At 46.0% G+C, this 8199-nt stretch overlaps 1 long non-coding RNA gene across 1 annotated transcript; it reads right to left on the bottom strand.

Annotated features, from left to right (window-relative positions):
* Window positions 1-2602: 2602 nt before the first annotated feature.
* On the bottom strand, window positions 2603-3184 carry LOC140856848 (uncharacterized). The gene is made up of 2 exons (XR_012140448.1): window positions 3015-3184; window positions 2603-2876 (listed from the first exon to the last, which is right to left on the bottom strand). It is a non-coding gene; the product is annotated as an uncharacterized lncRNA (long non-coding RNA).
* Between the last annotated feature and the right edge of the window lie 5015 nt (window positions 3185-8199).

The raw sequence follows: 8199 nt of genomic DNA, 5'->3' as shown, positions 1-8199 counted from the left end.
GTGTATATTATCTCCTTGTCTCGGTCTACCAGCTCCGACATCAGGCATGCTCAAATATGCTGGTATCTAAAATTTGGGGTTCACGTAGTCGAGGAATTTTTTTTTTGGTAAAAATCGAGGGATAAAATTTGATGACATTGTTGCTAAGGGATAAGGGTATAGGTCCAGAAAAGATTGGCAAAAACCTTTAAAATAATCTCGATGAGCCAGAATGATTAGAAAAAAAGAAATGTAGCCAGATTTTAGGTCCGCATAAGTCGGATTTTGGTAGATTTTGCATCCTTTGAATTAGTTTGTCTGGTTTTGCCTCAATTAAAATGCTCATATTTTACGGCATATGACCTAGCATGGGTGTATCACATTCATGCCGTATAATTCTTCCTACTGATATTCTAAAACCTTTAGCGCATAGTTTTTCATCAAAAAATTAAGGGTGCAATTGGTTCGCGACCGGAATCAAAATCAGAATAGATTGAAATGAAAATAGGATCGGCTATATCCTCTAACATAATTGGATTGTGGATGAAATTAGAATCGAAATGATATTTAAATACTATAAGAGAATAAATATTAAATTTTGAAGATTCGAATATTTTCATTCCTCGTAAAATCACAATGCGAATAGGGTCCCTTAACTAAACATGCCCTAACGGTTAAAGAAATATATATTCCTCCCACTCTCTACTCCCTTCCATGTACGTGTCCTTCTGGCGAAGCTGGCACATGAGCGGATGCTTTTTCTTTAGCTGTTTATTTGTTATATGCTGCAAAACTTAATGCCTCACGTTTGATATTTAATGGCTGCAGTGTACCTTGCATCTAGTATTTACTGGTTAAAAATTGTTCTCATATTTGGATATTTAATGTCATATACTTTTGCTGATCGTTGTAATGGAAATTACAGCCATGACCTGCCGACTCTAACCTTTGGTTGGAATTTTTCAGAATTTGTATAATGACTGTTTCAATGGCTTTTATATTTGACGATATCATTGTTTACATATTATGATACTATATTTCCTCTGTATATTTATAAAAATTATACTATTGCTGATCCTTAATTAAAAATCAATAATTGGTTGCACTTTAATTATAAATTTCATTATACATATAATGTAGCCCCCCTGTTATTTTATGTCATGCTCATGGCAAAGATCAATCTCCTGATCATCTTCTTGCTGGATAGCGTTGCTTAAGGTAATTTAGAGGAAGAAAATGAAGGCTGCACTGAACTTTTTGCCTCTTCGATACAAGTGTGTGGCAAATGAGAATGTTGAGAAGAATATATTGTAAGATCAGGAATGATGGTTTGAAAAACAAATATAGTTAGAACAACGAGTCATGTTAATTAAAGAAGTGATGGAAAATCAGTTATGATGGTTTAGGTGTCTGCAACATAGAGTTTGGAAATCCCCAATTAGAAGCGTTTCTTGAACCTATGTTCAATGATCTGAAAAGAGGAGTGGAACATAGCTAACTTGGTCAGAATTGTGAGGAAGGAGTCTTAAAAGCTTGAAGTAACACTGGTTTGGTCACAAAAGGATTACTTAGTGAATGAGGATGCATGAAGCTGACCTGTAGGACAACGCTCCAGGGTTTTGGTTGCATAAGATGAGGTGCCCAATAAATAGACCCTGCCAAATTGGGACTTCAAGAAAATTGTTTGATCAAAACTCGGTATTGCATGAAGCACATAAGAATGTTTATCCTTACTAAAGAAGGTGCATCAGACGTGCCCTGTAATTTTCCTGCATGGTTCAGTGATGATATCAAGGGGCTGTTAGGGGTTTCAGTGAGAACTTTGGGTTGTATCTTTCGCACGAAAGAATGATTCACCTTCTTTCACAATGTCAACCATTGGATTATGCACCAGCCACTTTGAGATCTGTGCAGATGGATGGAAGGAGTTAGGATTGCTTTGAGAGCTACGCGAGGTGCCATCCAATGGTTGATGTTGCAAGAGAAGATCAATCATTCTTTCATGTGAAAGATACAACCCGACTCCTTCAGTGGGACCCCCTTTGTTTGAAAAAAAAAGAAAAACGTGCTCAAGATGATCTAATGGAAATTTCCTCCCTCCCCATCTGGTGGCTGGAAGAAGTAATTTTTTTATATCTTCACTTTCATTTGCAGTGCCAAGTAGTTCAACCCCATTATATTATACATAATGCTAAAACCAAGAGTGCATTGTTGGAGGCAATTGTGTTAGATGGCCAATTAACTCCTGTGTCCTCTAAAAATGTTCAGTTCTTGCATTAGACATCTTTTATTATTATTATCATTATCATTATTTTGAAACTTGTTGAAGTTATTTTCCCCATTCATGCATAAGTTTTGGACTCGTTTCCAGTTAGTAGAATGTTTATGCTGTTATGGTCAGGAACTTGTAACAAATGATGAAAAAGGGTGTTATGAGACCTCTTCAATTTGTAGTTATGCACAATTCATTGTTGAGTGATTTTCTGAGCACCTTAATTGTTACGTGCTTCGGCACCCCATTTTTTTCATGAATGTTTCTGGTGCATGATACTGAATCAAGCAAGACAGATAGGCCTTTTAGTTCAGTAGTTCACAGATGAAGCCGTCTAAATGTTTCACCATATTAAAGAAGGTAATGATTCTTAGCATTTATCTAATCTTAACATTAAAGTTCATACTAACATTGCATACATTACTTGGTACATGCAACGGCATATCTTACAGGACATAGCTGATCACACTTGTGTTAATGGAAGGAATCCATGATGGAGTGTAGCAGACCATATTTTCTAAATATCTAGCATTGTTTCTCCACACTCATGCGCATTCCATCCCTCTAATGCATGAACTATTCCAGCAATACGCCATGCACTCATCACCCTTCTTGGTAACCAGTTCTGCCAAGAATATGGCAAAGTAATCATCATACTGAAATGCATGTGCGGTCAACCTCTATAAAAAATGAGTATTTATGTGCAAAATACCACTGATACGTTTGTCTGGATTACTTAATGTTACGTGTGGAGTACTATTACCTCACAAGAATGCATGTTCTCCAAGGTCTCTGGGGTCTTCATTGCTGGAGTGGGGTTATAAGTGCAATCCTCATTTTACCTCTTTGGAGGAAATTGTGAAAAAGGAATGAACCGGGTGCCTGTTGGTGCCTTTCTCTGTTCCGTATCATCCAGTCCATCTCCTACTATCCACACCTACACATTTAAAGTCATTGTCGCTATAAATTTTATGCTATACTTTATAGTTGTTAGATGCTTCATGATCATGACATATTATGGACGCATTGTGTACACTTTGAATTTGAGTTGAGTAGTTTTAAGAAGTTTCTTTATGCATCTTGCATCCATAAGGTACTCGTAGTTTTTTCTTTTTAGTGCATCTTTCAGTGTTGAAAATGTGAGTTAGCAATCCCACTTGGACCAACAAGCATCATCCTTAAGTTCAATGCCATATGATGAAAGTATTTGCATTCAACTTTTGGAGTTATTCCAATAAATAATAATCCTGTGCCTCATATCAAGATCATTGAAGGCCTATCTATCATAGCCTATGCATAGGCTAATTCATGGAGTCCAACCTATGTATCTATTTTGCTTTAGTGGAGTCAACTCTGGGCATTTGTCTTGGTTCCAGCTTGTCTGGTCCATGCTCAACCAAGTAACAAATCCTGGTATGCATTGGGAGACATGTTTTAATCAAGCTTGAGTTCAAACACATGGACAATAGCCATGTGGAACCTATATGTGCACCGCCTGAGAAGGTGAAGAGTGAAATTATGGAATTGTAAAATTTTCGTTTGTCAAATGACCAACATGGACAAAATTGTGAAAACCAGCTCCAAGGCCCTTTTTACAAGCAAATGAATGCATCTTAATATATGGTTAAGATAGATAACGCTGTTGATCGATATATTGAATTTTCAACCTCTAATCTTTTCTTAAGTCTAAACTTTATGTAGATAAGCTAAATAAAATCCTATTGTGTTACGAACCTTACATTGGGGTTTTTTAATTGTTGTTATGGCATTCTAGAATTGAAATTAGCCATTTATTGAACTACAGCTCTTTTGCTTGTTCTGCCATATGCAATTTACCCTGCCTCCTTTTTTGTTTACAATCAGTTTGCCATCCTTTATCATAGAAATTTTTATTATCTTTATAATACTTTACGACTGGATCTAGATTATCAAACTGCATCTTGCTTTAGAGTGATTCTTTTGCTCATCTGATTGATATGTGCACCATCATTTGGGTTTGAAATTATTACAGTGTATTGGGTTCTTTATACTGCAACTGTTATTGGAATTAAGTCATGGCAGGATACATTAAAAACAAAAAGAAACAAATCAGCTTATTAGATTAAACTGGTAAAATTCATCTATTTCAAGGCTGCAAATTATCCAAACAGGGAGTTCATATTAGAGCAGAACTTTCAACCAAATCTTAAAGATTGAAATTTAAGGTCATTCTGGAGTAGATCTGCCTCAGCTTATTTGCAGCGATGCCAAGATATTAAGCTTTATCATATTTGTTGGGTATAAAATACCCGCAGCCGAAATCAACAGCAGAGCGGCTCCGCCCGGACTCCTACGGGAGCCGGGCTCCTCCATCGACAGCGGAACGGCTCCGCCCGGACTCCTACGGGAGCCGGGCTCCTCCATCAACAGCAGAACGGCTCCGCCCGGACTCCTACGGGAGCCGGGCCCCTCCATCGACAGCGGAACGGCTCCGCCCGGACTCCTACGGGAGCCGGGCTCCTCCATCAACAGCAGAGCGGCTCCGCCCGGACTCCTACGGGAGCCGGGCTCCTCCATCAACAGCAGAACGGCCCCGCCCGGACTCCTACGGGAGCCGGGCTCCTCCATCGACAGCGGAACGGCTCCGCCCGGACTCCTACGGGAGCCGGGCTCCCTCCATCGACAGCGAAACGGCTCCGCCCGGACTCCTACGGGAGCCGGGCTCCTCCATCAACAGCAGAGCGGCTCCGCCCGGACTCCTACGGGAGTCGGGCTCCTCCATCGACAGCGGAACGGCTCCGCCCGGACTCCTACGGGAGCCGAGCTCCTCCATCAACAGCAGAACGGCTCCGCCCGGACTCCTACGGGAGCCGGGCTCCTCCATCAACAGCAGAGCGGCTCCGCCCGGACTCCTACGGGAGCCGGCTCCTCCATCAACAGTGGAACGGCTCCGCCCGGACTCCTACGGGAGCCGGGCTCCTCCATCGACAGCGGAACGGCTCCGTCCGGACTCCTACGGGAGCCGGGCTCCTCCATCAACAGCAGAGCGGCTCCGCCCGGACTCCTACGGGAGCCGGGCTCCTCCATCAACAGCAGAACGGCCCCGCCCAGACTCCTACGGGAGCCAGGCTCCTCCATCGACAGCGGAACGGCTCCGCCCGGACTCCTACGGGAGCCGGGCTCTGCCATCGACAGCGGAACGGCTCCGCCCGGACTCCTACGGGAGCCGGGCTCTGCCATCGACAGCAGAACGGCTCCGCCCGGACTCCTACAGGAACCGGGCTCCGTCATCAGCAGCAGGGTGGCTCCGTCCGGACTCCTACGGGAGCCAGGTTCCGCCTGCAACTTCGGCTCCGAGAGGGTTCCACCCGGACTCCTACGGGAGCCAAGCTCCCGACCTCAGTCTCCGACCTCAATATCAGCTGCTGGAGCCGGACCCCACCCACGACCTCAACCGAAAGGGGGACTCCTCCCGGACTCCTGCAAAGGCCGAACTCCGACCACTGCCGAGCCTTGATCAACAGATCCGCGTCCCTTGGCAGATAACAATAACTGCCATGATCCTGTTCCACTTCCTGTAGCGGATTCCGCGCGGCTCCACCTCCCCCTGCGACGGACCCACTACTCTCTGACAGGCTGTGTCAACGGCTACGATTCTGCTCCGCTCCCTGCGACAGGTGCTGCACGATCCCACTACTCGCTGACAACTAGCGACAACGGACGCCGCCCCACTATCTGCAACAGGCCCTACGTGGCAGGCTATGGCGATAGCCACGGGTCTACCCCACTATCTTTCGCAATCAATTCCCCTGACCATGGGCGGCCCACTACCAGGCGATTACAAACGTCGCCATCAATCCTTTGCCTCCTCCGCCTATAAAAGGGAGACCCAGATATGTTATTCTTTAAGCTCATTTTCCTTATCTCAAAACTCTGCTAAATTCTTCGTTCGAGCACTCCATTCTTGTTGAGGCAGAGAACTGACTTGAGCGTCAGAGGGTCTTGCCGGAGCAACCCCACCTCCGATTTAGACTTCCCCTGCAGGTCCGGCGGTGACCGCGGCTTCTCCGACTCCAGCTTCTCCGACGCAAGCGGATTTTTGCACCAACAGGATTGACGCTAGAGGAAGGGCCTTGTCTTCGCAGCACCCTTGTTCTTGAAGGAGCGCTCAACGGACCCGCTTCCGACCATCTTTTCCGGCATCCAATCCTCTTTTCCCCATCCGATGCCCTCTCGCGAGGTTTCTGCACAACTACCTCCGGCTATGGTTGCCGATAAAGGGTGGCCGGATGACCAGTCTTCGCCGGATTTCGTCAACGTCATCTCGGGGGAATCCCGGCAGGAGGCAATCAGCACATCAGCTGCACCCCTCAAGCGGCAAAAAGTTGAAGAGCCCATAGCCTTCACTGAAGAAGATGCCCAGGGAGTCCCAATTCCCTCATAACGACCCGGTCGTAGTTTCCTTGAATATAGCAGATTATGACGTCTGTCGCATTCTCGTCGACAACGGAAGTTCGGCCGACATCTTATTCTACAGTGCCTTTTCGAGAATGGCCACTCTTAACGGTCATCTAAGGCCGATGTGCTCCCCCTTGATAGGGTTTACTGGTGACGCCGTTCCGACGGAAGGAATGATAGCTCTAACTGTGACCGCGGGTCAGCATCCAAAGCAATCCAGAGCCCTGGTGAATTTTCTGGTGGTAAAGGCGCCATCTGCCACAATGCAATTCTTGGCCGACCCGGCCTCAATGCCCTCAGAGCCGTTGTTTCAACCTACCATTTGAAGTTGAAGTTCCCCACTGACAAGGGGATTGGAGAAGTTCGGGGAGACCAAGCGCTGGCCAGGCACTGCTACAATATTGCCCTGCAAAGAAGCGATCAAGCGGACCTCTGTCCAGTCGACGGGTTGGATGCGCGCGACGACCTCACTGAAGAGAGGGGCTGCCCGATCGAGGACCTAATACCAATTCCTTTGAATGATGGGAATGCGGAGCATGTGGTGTTAATTGGCTCCAACCTGGAGGAGGAGGTGCGGACGCATCTCGTGGATTTTCTCCGAAGGAATGCGGACGTTTTCGCATGGGTCCCGGCGGATATGCCGGGGATTGACACAGAAGTTATGGAACATCATCTGGCGGTCGATCCTAAACATCGGCCAACAAAAGAAAATCCGGAGTCATGCCCGGAGAGGCAGAAGGCAATAGCCGAGGAAGTGGATAAACTTCTCAAGGCCGGATTCATCAAGGAGGTCAATTATCCAGAGTAGATCTCCAATGTTGTCTTGGTCAAGAAAGCAAACGGCAAGTGGAGGATGTGTATCAATTTCAAAAAGCTGAATAAGGCTTGCCCAAAGGACAGCTACCCCTTCCCAGGATCGACCAACTGGTGGATGCTACCTCGGGCCACGAGCTTCTCACTTTTATGGACGCATTCTCCGGCTATAACCAGATTAGAATGGCATCGAAAGATGAAGAGAAGACTGCTTTTATCACTAATCGCGGCCTTTACTGCTACAGGGTTATGCCGTTCGGCCTCAAGAATGCGGGAGCAACCTATCAACGACTGGTGAACAAATCTTCAAGGAGCAGATCGGCCGAAATATGGAGGTTTATGTGGACGATATGCTTGTGAAAAGCAGGTCTTCCGAAAATCATGTAGCCGACCTCGAGGAAACCTTTGGCGCTCTTCGAAAGTATGAATGAAGCTGAACCCGACAAATGCGCCTTTGTGGTAACCTCAGGAAAGTTCATGGGCTTCATGGTGTCGGGGCGCAGGATCGAGGCCAATCCGGAGAAAATTTGCGCCATCCAAAATATGACTGCCCCAAGGTCGATCAAGGAGGTTCAATGCCTCACGGGAAGAGTCGCGGCTCTTAATCGCTTTGTCGCAAGGTCGGCCGAACGATGTCTGCCCTTCTTTCAAACCCTCAAGCAGCCGAAGAACTTCTGTTGGACCTCTGAATGCCAAGG

The sequence above is a fragment of the Elaeis guineensis genome, chromosome 4 (assembly GCF_000442705.2).
Source record: "Elaeis guineensis isolate ETL-2024a chromosome 4, EG11, whole genome shotgun sequence".
NCBI classification, from domain to species: Eukaryota; Viridiplantae; Streptophyta; class Magnoliopsida; order Arecales; family Arecaceae; genus Elaeis; species Elaeis guineensis.
This window is presented reverse-complemented; position numbering and strand designations above follow the sequence as displayed.